This window comes from Perna viridis, chromosome 5 (genome assembly GCF_037379345.1).
Source record: "Perna viridis isolate PV_CMFRI_1.1 ecotype Kerala chromosome 5, ASM3737934v1, whole genome shotgun sequence".
NCBI classification, from domain to species: domain Eukaryota; kingdom Metazoa; phylum Mollusca; class Bivalvia; order Mytilida; family Mytilidae; genus Perna; species Perna viridis.
In genome coordinates this window covers 35,831,352-35,845,178 of record NC_142449.1, presented here as the reverse complement: position 1 = coordinate 35,845,178, position 13,827 = coordinate 35,831,352, and the positions used below count along the sequence as shown (strand labels likewise).

At 32.5% G+C, this 13,827-nt stretch overlaps 1 long non-coding RNA gene across 1 annotated transcript; it reads left to right on the top strand.

Moving 5' to 3' along the window:
• The first annotated feature begins 5,236 nt into the window (after positions 1-5,236).
• On the top strand, positions 5,237-10,156 carry LOC148617255 (uncharacterized). Its single transcript, XR_015921924.1, has 4 exons — positions 5,237-5,404; positions 5,710-5,796; positions 8,530-8,616; positions 9,963-10,156. It is a non-coding gene; the product is annotated as an uncharacterized LOC148617255 (long non-coding RNA).
• The last annotated feature ends 3,671 nt before the right edge of the window (positions 10,157-13,827 follow it).

Genomic DNA, 13,827 nt, shown 5'->3' with positions numbered 1-13,827 from the left:
TTGGGTTGAGTTTTTTCCAAGTGTTAATTTTATTTGGTTATAAAAACATTCGTTGATTGTTTGGTAATCATACTGAAACACATAATTTATCCCGGTTTTCTTTTTATATTTCGAAATATCCATGTTCAAAATGATAATCACTGTTAACAAATTCATTTAGTGTCAGACACATACTGTATAAAAACTTTTGAATTCAAATCATTTTCATACTTGGTCTTACTGCTCAGCGTTATCATTTGCTGTTGATACTTATACGAATGGAAAACTTATGTCCACTTAAACATTTTCAATGTCATATTTTAAAATTCAAGGTATATCATTTCAAAAAGATAGATTGTTTTGTTTTCACTGATCTAATTTAATATTTGATCAGTGATAAGAATAAAATATATTGTATCCTTTCGAATGTTTTGCTATCTTTCATAAGGATGTATGTGTTTGTGAAATACGTGTTGGTGACAAGACGGTGAAAGAGCAATCAAGGGAACCAATGTTATAGCGGTAATCAAAAGAATGTAATCCAGGGACAAAGACCAGACATGGAAAACAGACATACACAACAAGGAACACAAAGTAACTAAAATCATGCATACAAAGTAACAAAAGCAAATGAGCAACTCGGACTCCACTAAAAACTGGGAGCATGACCCAGGTGCACCGGTAGGGTAAGCATCCTCTGCTTTTCTAGAAACACCCGCCGAAAAAAAATCAAGTCCGGGGTAGACAAACGAGGAAAGGAAAACTATGTCCCGTTGAAAAAATCAGTTTTCATGGTGCAGATGGATACACTATAACGATCTACGAGTTCATGATGACGACCATAAAACTTCTGAAGTGATGACTTCAATCTTGTAGCAGCATAACCTTGTTCCAGAAGCCTGTTTTTAGAGTTCTAGCGCGATATAAAAAGTTTGCTAGTTTCGGCAAGCTCTGGAACAAGGTATGAATTGTAATACGAACACTCCATACGCAGGTGCTGAAGGGATGTTGCCTCAGTTGTCATCACGTTTGCCGTAAAGTTTGGTCAATATTTTTCCTTTACCATCGATTTCTAATTGTAGGTCAAGATATGAGGCTGACTTCACAGTGTCTTTGGTATCCTTTACCTCAAGTTCTTTGGGGCAGATGCGATGTACCAAATCTCCGAAATTAGGATTGTTTAAAGATAATACGTCATATATATATATATATATATATATATATATATATATATATATATATATATATATATATATATATATATGCGCCTTTGTCAATTTGAGAGAAAAATTTCACTGAAAATATATGACTTTAGGCGAAACTATATTCCTTTTTCTTTTGCATGTGAATACCCAGTATGCCAATTTATAACGTATCTTAACCTGAAACTGATTTAGTCACCCGTTTCGGTTTAATGCCCTTTCATCTGGATACCTGCCTAATACGTGAATAATCGTCATTGAACGAACTTTACAAATTCATTAATTTCTTTCTTATTATATATATATATATATATTGTAGAGACAGTTGTTAACCGATGTAAAATACATTACAACACAATTTGATTGGTTGGAAATATCTAACAGACAAATGACGTTTTGTCCTTATTTGGACATAGACATTAATAACAAAATTTACTATAATGTACTATGTTGACCTAGTTAAACAAAATGTATAAAATATTGACGTGTTGTATTTACACATAATTTCCTTTTTGTCCTTGTTTTCTGACAACAGGATGTTATGTCGTAGATATGTTATACCTTCTAATAGATACAGAAAGAATTGTTGAAATAATTAATAATGAAAGTAATGTCATTAAACAGTTTAGTCATCAAAGTCGGTATGTGAAGAAGTAATTAAGGAGAAATGTTTGTCAAAATATTAGCTACTTCTGTCATATAAGATAAAAATTCATATTATTCTCCATCAAGGCTACCAGAGATGACAGGTGTATAAATAAACTGCAAGATTTAACCAATTGCTACATTGCGGGCTTTGTAGGAGTCCATTGTTTAGTAGGACAATTCTCACTTTACTCAATAACCACGGAGAAAAAAAAACTTGAGATCGATGACTCGGTGTCGTTACAAGCAGATATACTGAGGCATTTCTGAATCATGTAGGCGTCGTTTACTGTCGCATTATCATTACTTGTAACTTATAAGAGGTCAAACAAACGATTTACAATACTATGGTTGATACAACCCGGGGATGTATATGCTTCTTCTTTAGATAACTACGTATCAGACAATGATCCTTCACAAGTTTGATTGAAAGAATGTCAAATCGTCTGCTGCTCCCTATACAAATGTAAATGGGCATTTGTGTTTAATTAAGTTTTTTTTGTTAGAATAAAAATCTGTCCCGTTATTGCATTCCAAACTTATTTATTTCTTTTTTATTTGATGAATAATAAAATGCAATACTGATCAGATAGGTATAATCAATAAAGCATTCGTTTTCCACAAATATATCAAGTATGATATCAATTCAACAATGGCAAACATAATTTTATCAGATTTTTTTTTCGATTTATGATTGATTAAATTCTATAACCAAGTCTACAGTTACATTAGTCGTTGCAGTATATGTGATAAAACATTTCGTTAAGGGTAAAGTATTATTTTGGTTATTGCATGTCATTCGTTGTGTGTGTCTGTTACTGATGTCTGTTGTTGTCCCTGGTATATATTATTTTCTTTTCTGCTAGAATCTTGGTTCTCTTGATTACACTTCCTTTTGTACCAGAAAAATATCAAATTCATGTCAACGAATTATGAGGTTGATTAATAATCTTCAGGAATGTAATGGAGAGATAAGTAGGATAAATCATGTTTTGTAATGCATTATTATCCACAAATTCGTACTGATATAATTACTTCTTTGTAATCAAATGTATCAGACTTTTCTTGTTTATTATTCGAGTTTTCTTCTAAGGCATACTTACTAAATCATTCTTCTAAGCTTTTAGCTTGGTGATGACAACACCATTTTTTTTTAGTTATTATTTACAATATTTGTATAGCGCCAATCTAAACAGCATTTACTCTAAGCGCTTTACAGCATATAAATGATATACAATACAAAGTACGTAGTAATCAACACCTAAAATTATACAAAAGAATGTGAAAAGAGAAATATTTTTCAGAACAGTAATTATGTATCTAAGATATAGAAATTTGTAAAGTAAAAAAAGAAAAGACGAACAAAAACAAAAACAAAAAATAATTACAAACTATGTAATTAAAGCATAATTAAGTATTAAAACATTATTTAAATAGTATAAAAATATTAGATAGAAATTTTCAGACAACATGACATGCTTTATCATTGTTACGCTAATGATTCGCAGATATATTTAGTAATTGAACCAATTGACAACTGCTCCGAAATATCCACACGACTTGAAGCTTGTGTTGAGGACATCAGCTCATGGATGACGAGCAATCTGTTAAAGCTAAACCAAGATTAGAATGAATTACTGAATCTAAAAATTATAGCAAAAGTAAAAATATCTAGAAATTGATATATTTATCATTTGAATGAAATAAGAATTAAAAACAATAAAAAATATTTCCATTGAAAAATGAAAATTCAAAACATAACATTACTGCGTTAAAAATGCCAGTGATAGAATAGATCAATAAACTCGTATTCTAACAGATACAAAACCCTGCGAAACTACGTTTCGACTAAAAGAGCACAATTTGAGGATTTATTACGCCCTTATCCTGAGAAATAAAATGCAGGATGTTTATATCATGCCGTTGTATTCCAGAATTTACTGATATGTAAAGTATATTAATTCTGATATAAAGTTTAGCATTGCATTAGCAACGTGAGTTTATGTTTATTATATATCTAGCTGAGGATGACGTACAATAAAAAAGAAACAATGATTAACCCATTATTATTACGTGCACATTACGACGTTACAGCAAATTCTGCTCTTTCATGGTTTCTCTCGTATTTAGAAAGAAGGACTCAACAAGTATCCGTGGGAGCCATCCAATCCGACTTGATCAAATTAAACTTTGGCGTTCCGTAGGGACTGGTTTTTGGGTCCAGAGTTTATTGTATATTTTCTTAGCCTATCGGATACACTTGGACAAGTCATTAAACATGGAACACCATATTTCCACTGTATCCAAGTCATGTTTACTTTCAATCAGAAAGATTGGCCGAATTCGTTGTTACATTACGGACAGTGCTTGCAAAACTCTAACATCGAGATTGGATTACGGCAACTCCCTTTTATATGGCGTGAAATCTAGTGGCTTGAACAAGCTTCAAAGAGTTCAGAATGCTACCGCCAAATTGATATCACGGCGCAGAAAATATAACCACATAGCACTTGGTTTAATTGACCTACACTGGTTACCTGTTGAATACCGATGTCAATGCAAACTTATCTTATGCTTTTTTATAGCACTGCATGGTATAGCTCCAGCATATCTCCAAAAACTTCTGAGTCTATACCGCCCATCAAGATCACTACGCTCCCAGAACTCTGTGACACTTGAAACGCCAAGAGTGAAAACGAAATCGTACGGTGATCGTAGGTTCGACAAGGCAGCTGCCACTTTATGAAACAATCTTCCCAGTGAACTGTGAGTTTTAAACTATACGTATCCTAATATTACACATTCGTCAAATTCAACTGCAATAAATTTAAAGATGGTATCTAATGCTTGATTGCACAAAAACATTGCGTTTTCATGAAATTATAAAAAAAAAATATATTGTATCATTTTCATGAGTTAGGAGAATCCTCTCCTTAAAATACGCTCTTTCGGGCGAAACATATTTTTACAATATATCTGAACAGCTTTTAAATGTAAGCATAAGTATCATACATATACACAATTCAGCACAGATCAACTGCAATGCACATATTATTTTAGATGACTTCTAATGCTTTAATGCACAGAAACATTGCGTTCTCATAAAAATTTGAGATGTTAAGAATGGCCGAAACCGTTAACGACAATATGTGTTTGATCAATAAAATGTTGGTTTTGTATCGATTCGTTCGAGCTCATGATTCTTGGAGATGACATACATGTAATGATAAAAAAATATTTCTTTTATCCGAGTGACTTCTCTTAGAAGATCCCATATCTGTGCATTAGTTTTTGTAGGTTTTATAACAAAACAATAGGCGTTAAATTTCAAGTATAGCTTGTACTAGAAGTTATGAATTGAGTTGTTGACGGATGCTGAAAGATATGAAGTTGATGAATACATAATTGTCCGGGCATGTAATGGTGAATGTTTTAGAATTTAAGAAAATTCTATTGCTAAATTTCTTTGTAGAAATGAATAATCACAAGCCGTAGAGATAATTAGACTTTCTTTAAATTTACATTATCCCGATATGTGTGTGTAATGAGGAATTCAAACTTTCATCTGTTATGAGTAGGTAATTATTGATTATTGGCTTCGAAGCAATTTTCTAAATTTTGAAATGAAAGTAGCAAGAATGTATACACTATGTATAGAATTTCAATATTGCAGAAGAAAGTATTTTAACTTGATTGCATACTTTACATTTTAATTATATCTTATGGAGAATCATCGTTCGTTACCATATGATAATTTCTACTTGATTAAGATCAAAGAAAAAAATCAATTTACAGCGGGAAGCTCTATCAGTAAATACAATATTTTTTGTCAAAATAAGTATCGGAAAGCGAAGGCATGATATGAATATCCTGTATTTTTTAGGACTTGGGCGAAATCTTTCCTCAGAATAGACTCTTTTGGGCGAAACAAAGATGCGCATGAAAATTTCAACAACCCTTGTATTAAAACGTAAGTATCCGTCTTTTACACTACAGCAGAAATTAACTGCAAAGCACTTTATTAAGGAATATGTGTTCATGACAGTTTGAGATGTTCTGAATCGCCAACATAAATGTATAAAATTTGTGCACTGTATGTAATAACATCATTATATAATGGTAAGTTCATACGAAAACGAAAAAGCTGTTTTTACATTGGCAAATATGAGTTTATTTGATAGAGTAGTTGCTAAGAGTTAGGGACAATTCTTCCACTATTTATTTTCTTTTTTTTATTAAAGCCCTGGATTCGTAATGAAAACACTTTTTTTATAAAAGCTATCCAACATTCCTAATTTGTAGTTCAAGATAGCATCTGACGGGTAGTAAATAAATCTTTGTTTAGCGCTTTTTAAAATAGAATACTATATTCACACTATATCTTTACTTCGAGAAACTGATATCAAGAAATAATATGGACTTTCTCTATATGTGTAGAATCTCGATGTTCTTGTTAACAAAAAGTATTTTGTCACTGCGTATTTATCTTGCTTTTCAACCACTGAAGGGTTAATCATTGTCTCTTTCTACTGGAGGTCATTCTTAGCTAGATATTAAACGCAAACTCATGTTTTTAATGCAATGTTTAACTTTATATCATAATTAGTATATTTTTCATTTCAAATTATTCTTGAATACAACGGCCTTATGAAAATATCCTGTATTTTTTTCTCAGAGCTTGGGCGAAACAAATACTCAAAATGTGCCCTTTTAGGTGAAACATAGTTTCGTAAGATTAATTGCATACATGTATTTACTTTAAATTTTAAACATATCATAGAGAGAATCATCGTTCGTTGCCATATTATTAAGGTAAAAAAAATCATTTTACAGCGGGCAGCTCTATCAGTGTATACAAAATTTCTCTCAAAACAAGTATCGGATAGTGAAGGCATTATATGAATATCCTGTATTTTTTAAGGACTTGGACGAAATCGTTCCTCAAAATAGACTCTTTCGGGCGAAACAAAGATGAGCATGAATGTTTTTACAACCCTTGTATCGAAACGTAAGTATCCGTCTTTTACACTACAGCAGAAATCAACTGCAAAGCCCTTTATTCTGATGTGTTATTGAACAGAAAATAGGCATATTCATGACAGTTTGAGATGTTCTGAATCGCCAACATATATGTATAAATTTTTTTGCACTGTATGTTATAACATCATTATATAATAGTAAGTTTATAAGAAAACGAAAAAGCTGTTTTCTACATTGGCAAATATGAGTTTATTTGAAAGTGTTATTGCTAAGAGTTAGGGACAATTCTTTCACTATTTATTTTCTTTGTTTTCTACTAAAGCCAAAGATTCGTTATGAAAGAGTAATTAAGGGAACCAAGGTTATAGCGGTAATCAAAATAATTTAATCCAGGGACAAAGACCAGACATGGAAAACAGACATACACAACAAAGAACATAAAGAAACTAAAATCATACATACAAAGTAACAAAAACAAATGAGCAACTCGGACTGCACTAAAAACTGGGAGCATGGACCAGGTGCACCGGTAGGATAAGCGTCCTCTCCTTTTCTAGAAACACCCTCCGAATTGCTCATAAAAAGTCAAGTACGGGGTAGACAGACGAGGAAAAGAAACCTATGACCCGTTGAATAAATCAGTTTTCATGGTGCTGATGGCTCCACCATTACGATCCACGAGTTCATGATGACGACCATAGAACTTCTGTAGTGATAACTTCAATCTTGTAGCAACATAACCCTGTTCCAGAAGCCTATTTGTTAGAGTTCTAGCGCGATACAAAAAGTCTGCGTAGTTTCGGCAAGCTCTGGTATAACGTATGAGTTGTGATTTGAACACTTCATACCCAGGAGCCTAAGGGATGTTGCCACAGATGAAAGGAAAGTTGACAATTCTGAACGAAATGGCATCACGTTTGTCGTAGTTTGGTCAATAGTTTTCTTTTATCATCGATTTCTAAGTGTAGGTCAAGATATGAGGCTGACTTCACAGTGTCTGTAGCATCCTTTATCTCAAGTTCTTTTTGGTAGATGCGATGTATCAAATCCCCGAAATTAGGATTGTTTAAAGATAATACGTCATCTATATAGCGGAAACTGAGATTGAAGGATCTCGCCAAACTATATTCTTTCTTTCTGATCAGATCAGCTATAAAGTCAGCCTCATAAGAGTGACGGAATAGGTCAACAAGTAAAGGAGCACAATTTGTTCCCATTGGAATGCCGACTGTTTCTTTAAAAACACGTCCACCACACTGGACAATATGTTGTCGATTAAAAATTCCAGCATTTTGTAAACATCTTCCTCTGTATACATTATTTCATAAAAGTTATCCGACATTCCTTATTTGTATTTCAAAATGGCATCTGACCGGTAGTAAATAAATTATTGTTAAGTGCTTTTGAAAATAAAATGTTGCATTCACACTATACCTTTTTGGGAGAAACTGATATAAAAACATGTACTTGCTCTAGATGTGCAGAATCAAGGTGTTGTTATAAACAAAAAAGTATTTTGTGACTGCATTTTTATCTCACCTTTCAGTCATTTCGGGTTAATCATTGTTTCTTTTTACTGTATGTCATTCTTAGCTAGATATTAAACATAAACTCATCTTGTTAACACAGTGCTTAAACTTTTATCAGAATGATTATGAATTTCCTTTTCAATAAATTCTGGAATAGAACGGCATTATATAAATATCGAATTTTTTTTTTTCAGGACTTTGGCGAAAGAAATCCTCAAATTATACTTTTTTGAGTTGAATTATGGTTTCATAAGGTTTTGTAACTGCTAGTATAAAACATCGTAAGTATCAGATTAATACACATTCAGTGAGCTCTTCTGTAATCAATTGAAATACGGTTTCTACTGTTTAAATGCTTATAAAGAGTAATCAACTGAACCAGGATTCCAGCGGAAATCAAAAGAATGATATCGATTACACTTAAACCTGGGAGCATTGACCAGGTGTACTGGTAGGGTAGGCATCCTCTTCTTTTCTAGAAACACCAATACGGAAAGAAAAGTCATCGCGTTTGTCGTATTCTTTGTCAATAGTTTCCTTTACCATCGATTTGTAAGTGTAAGTCAAGATATAAGGCCGAATCAACAGTGTCTGTAGTATTCTTTATCTCAAGTTCTTATGGGAAGATGCGATGTATAAAATTCCCCAAACTAGGACTGTTTAATGACAATAAATCACCTTTTTAACGGAAACAAGAGCATCTGATAGAACTATGTTATGTTCTGCGTCGGTCAACTATTATCTTTCCTTTTTGACTAGTTGGAGAAAATCTTTTGTCGTCCCTTTATGGTCATTGGACTATTGGAAATATTAGATACGAATAGCACGTCACATGTAACTGTTTGATGCACAGTGTGTAAGTTACCATGTATATTGATGATTTAATTGTATGTGGTTATAGGTGGTCTGATCCCATCAAATATTTAGATGGAACTTCTGATAAGTTATCCACTGCTAATCTCACTGTTAATCTCGAAATTTGAAAATCAACAGTTGACTACTTAATGCATACTATAGGTCAAGGAGTAATAAAGGGAACCAAGGTTATAGCGGTAATCAAAATAAAGTAAAGCAGGGACAAAGACCAGACATGGAAAACAGACATACACAACAAAGAACATAAAGTAACTAAAATAATACATACAAAGTAACAAAAACAAATGAGCAACTCGGACTGCACTAAAAACTGGGAGCATGGACCAGATGTACCGGTAGGGTAAGCGTCCTCTGCTTATCTAGAAACACCCGCCTACTTGCTCATAAAAAGTCAAGTCCGGGGTAGAAAAACGAGGAAAGGAAAACTATGACCCGTTGAATAAATCAGTTTTCATGGTGCAGATGTCAAGAACATGTCTAACCCTTATTGCTAAAGTTGAAGCAATTGTTCAGTTCGTTACTCCAACGCAAATAATGAGGTATATGGTCATGTTTAATTTCTCTAGAAATTTGTTTTCTAATTTTGCTACTGCCGTTGAACATTTAACACAACTTCTTAGTCTTAGGGAGAATCCCATCTTTCGGTCGAATGGCAAATGCAAGATAACTGTTGAAAATATAAAATCACTGTTGACTAGTTTTCCGGTCCTAATATCTCCAGATTAAGAAAATGTTTTCATACTTTTTGTAGACGCAAGCGACGTTTAAGTTGGAGCTGTCCTGTGCAAGGAGAAGCCAGATCTTGTTGACCAACCAATTCCATATTTTAGGTAGAAATTAATATTGAAAAATCATGTTTTACAATTTTATAAGCTTTATAGTATTTTGATTTGTATTTAGGGGGTGTTAGAATGCTATATATGCTTGTTACATTCAAGGTGAATATGTTCTAGCTACTATTATACTTGTTTGATTACTATTGCTAAATATAAAAGTAGTAATATTGTAAATATATTATTTTAATAAATGATTTTTTCTAGACTTTATAACCAAACAAGTACTGTTTTTCGCGACTCTTTAATGATGCATTGCTTTGTAAATTGGTCCAGAACAATCGTAGTATTTTTAGAATATTTTTGACTTTGTACTTAAATGCTGGGTTTATTACACTCAAATTAATTAAATCAGTGTTTTTTTTTTAACTATTTTATAAAAGTGCTTTAATTCTTTAAATACTAGACTTCTATACAAACATTTGTACCTTGAATTAAGTGTTGAATAGTACATTGGACTCGATGGATATTTACATTTTCAATTATAGTTAAATAATGGAATTTGTAACGTTTTATTTAAATGATTGAAATCGTAATTTTTCGCTTGTTGACTGAACATTTTGACATTTACTAAAAATTTAACTATGTGGTATTCCATTTATATAATGAGAAATCAATGGGTTAGAATTTAACATTTAACACCCTGTAAAAACATCATTAAAAACAAACGTGCTGAAGTATTTGATGACATTTCACTTGTCATTCTAATCACAACATGTCTACACTATAATTTAAGGAATGAATAACTGGCCTCTGTAAATACAACCTTAATGTAATTACTGATGGCAGATGACTGAACGCTCCCCAACAGACCATATGTTGATTAGATAATTGAAATTATTTCTTTTGCACATAGCAAAGCTCGTCTGCACTATAAGTGTTACAATTTTGAATGAGACCCATCTTTGAAATTTTGAAACATGCATGTGCGCCAGATTTTGTTAAGATAGCTGCTTGCCATAATGTTGATGTTGTTTTAATAAAACAGCAACATCATACTGGCTGTTCTTTATAGCTGGAAGTCGTGCGAATAGAGATTTAATATATGCTATAAAAATTATATTATTGGGCCAAGTACCAGTGAATGAAGCTCCCTAAACCTAATAAGACCGTTTGCATTTTTAGGGTGTTTTGTGCGGTTAACTTTCTTTCAAAGTTTAACTCATAACCTCATTCCCTATAAAAGACGACCACACTGATAGTATTGGTATTGCACATTTTGTCAATGCATTCGACCTGCTAAAAAGCTATATACAAGTGTCATTTACAAAGACAGCTTGTGAGATATCAGACGGTTTGTTTTAGTATAAAATCATGCAATTTAATATAAAAAAAACGCACCACTAACACTAAGAGAATTATTAATGATGTTTTGAAGGATCTAATAAATGTATCTTTGTATCAGGTAGTACAAGCATACGAACTGTGCTACAATCAATCGAACCATCCGTGTTACTTTTTATTAACCCAAAATCAGGGATAAAACAGAGGTGAAATTAAGCTTGTTTATATTTACATTTTCAATATATCATATCTGCCTTGATTTTGATTTTACTTTAACTATAAAAATAAATGTTTATTTTCAATGTGAAAGTGGTTGTTAAACGAAACGATTCAAATCATTAACATCAAACAATATTGTAAAACTTTTGAACAATCTGCGATATTTCGTACACTTCTCACCAGATTACTAAATTACATTTCGCACACGGAAATTATACCATTTTGCATGAATCGTACAGTCAAACTTACATGTTACGTTGGCTCTTAAATGAATAAATTTTTAAATATAGACAAAAATGTATATTAACAATAATCCGTCCTGCCTTCCTTTATTTTATGACTGTCATGACTTTTTATTGTCCGATAATTTCAATCCTGTCTTTTATTTCAAATTTGATCGTAGCAACATCCTTCAATGGATATTAAATTGTGGTTTCCTTGGGTGTACAATACAAAGTTTTGCAGAAGACCCTGCTTAACCCGCTTGTTGTTAACACACATAGTATTTGTTTTCACATTTTGAAACACCATTTGCAGATACATGTCGTTATGCCTGTTTTGTTTAAATCTTCGGCCGACCAAGATTGCAAGTATACTTACAAATTGTGATGTCCTTGTTGAATTATAAAACTTACACTGCAATCGGCCCTCGTGTGCGTTTCAAGAGTCAATAACTGTTAACCTTTTTACGAAATGATTTTTCTGTAACTTGTGTACCAGACCAAATATTGAACTGATTTTCATGTCTAAGCAATAGATAAGAAGATGTGATTAACAGTCTCAAGTAAAGCAAGCAATTGAATGAATGACAAATTTTGAACTCACATGTATTGGTAGTAACGAGATAGTAAAATTCTACCTACAACTATGAATTACGACACACCAGTCAACTATTATTTAGGGTGGTAGTAAATCAAACACATACGTTCATTGTTGAACTGAAATTCAAAGCTTAAATGTTGATTGACAGCTATTTCCTTCCAAAAATAAAAATAACGAGGCTTGCAATGATATGAAATCACTCATCATTCATATGAAGGTCAAATTGTAAAATAGTAAAACACCTAGTAGGTTACAAAAGAGGATATCTGGTAATAATAAGCACTATGGGGAGTTAAGTATATTTTGCCTTGCACTGTATTATTAATATTACAAGTTTCAATTCAGACCAAAATTAGATTAATCTTGTTCAGAATTCAAAAGAGTTTCTACAAAAGAGCATTTCATATAACTGAATAAAATGTATATTTAAATTATCATTTTATTGATTTAGTTAATTTTATAGTATTTTTATTGAATATAAACCCTTAAAGGATAAGTAAAGAAACAAATACAATATAAGAAGAAACACTAAATCATATTAAGCTATTGAAACATAGAAATGAAATGAAAAATGATTAAATACGTATGCACTTAACCAATGTGGACCTCATTTTCACACTTCTAAAGACTGCTTCATTAAATCTACAATAATGGGTAATTCACCCATATCTTAATTTAGAATAAGAATAAGTTTATCAAAAGAGTCAAGAGCTTGCGAAAATCTGGGAATTTATCTGACAAAACTTATTTATAATTTGCCCTTAACCCCTCATTTATTTTGCAATTGAAAACTCATCTAAAACTTTGCATATTTGTCAACTTCTCTTTTAACGGTGTATATTTTTATATCTACCATGTTCCAGTTCCAAGTTATGATCACTAACGCGGAACATTGCTAGCATCTTTATACTATTAAATGTTTACCTTTAAATAATCTGACATTGGAGTATTTTGTAGCAACATACCCTTGTTCAAGAGGCATAATTGTATGAAGTCTAAAGTGGAGCCCGATTGATGGAATGGTGTACCCTAGGCATGCCACATGCTGGAGTCGTCAGCCAATAATACGGAAAACCTGGCCACAAACCATAGTGGTGCGACGTGTTTGAAAAAATGCCTTGTTCCTCGCATGTTAAAGAACCCTTCTATGGCATTCTATCGGGATAGGAAATATTGAGCTCCTCCACATGAGGATGAATTGCCCAACCCTACCCTCCTCTCCCTATTTCCAGAGGCAATCAAACTTTGCCGACCCTATCATCCTTGTGTCCCGTCCCATTCTTCATTTCATGTTCATCGCCTGGATATACCTAAAATGTCGCTGCTCAGTGGTTAGACTCCAACATTAAATCTATCAATCAATCAATCAATCAATCAATCAATCTTAAGATAGCTATACTTCATGAAGTAGCGTTTACCTATCATACATGCTCTTCACACTCGATTCGTACCGTGCTC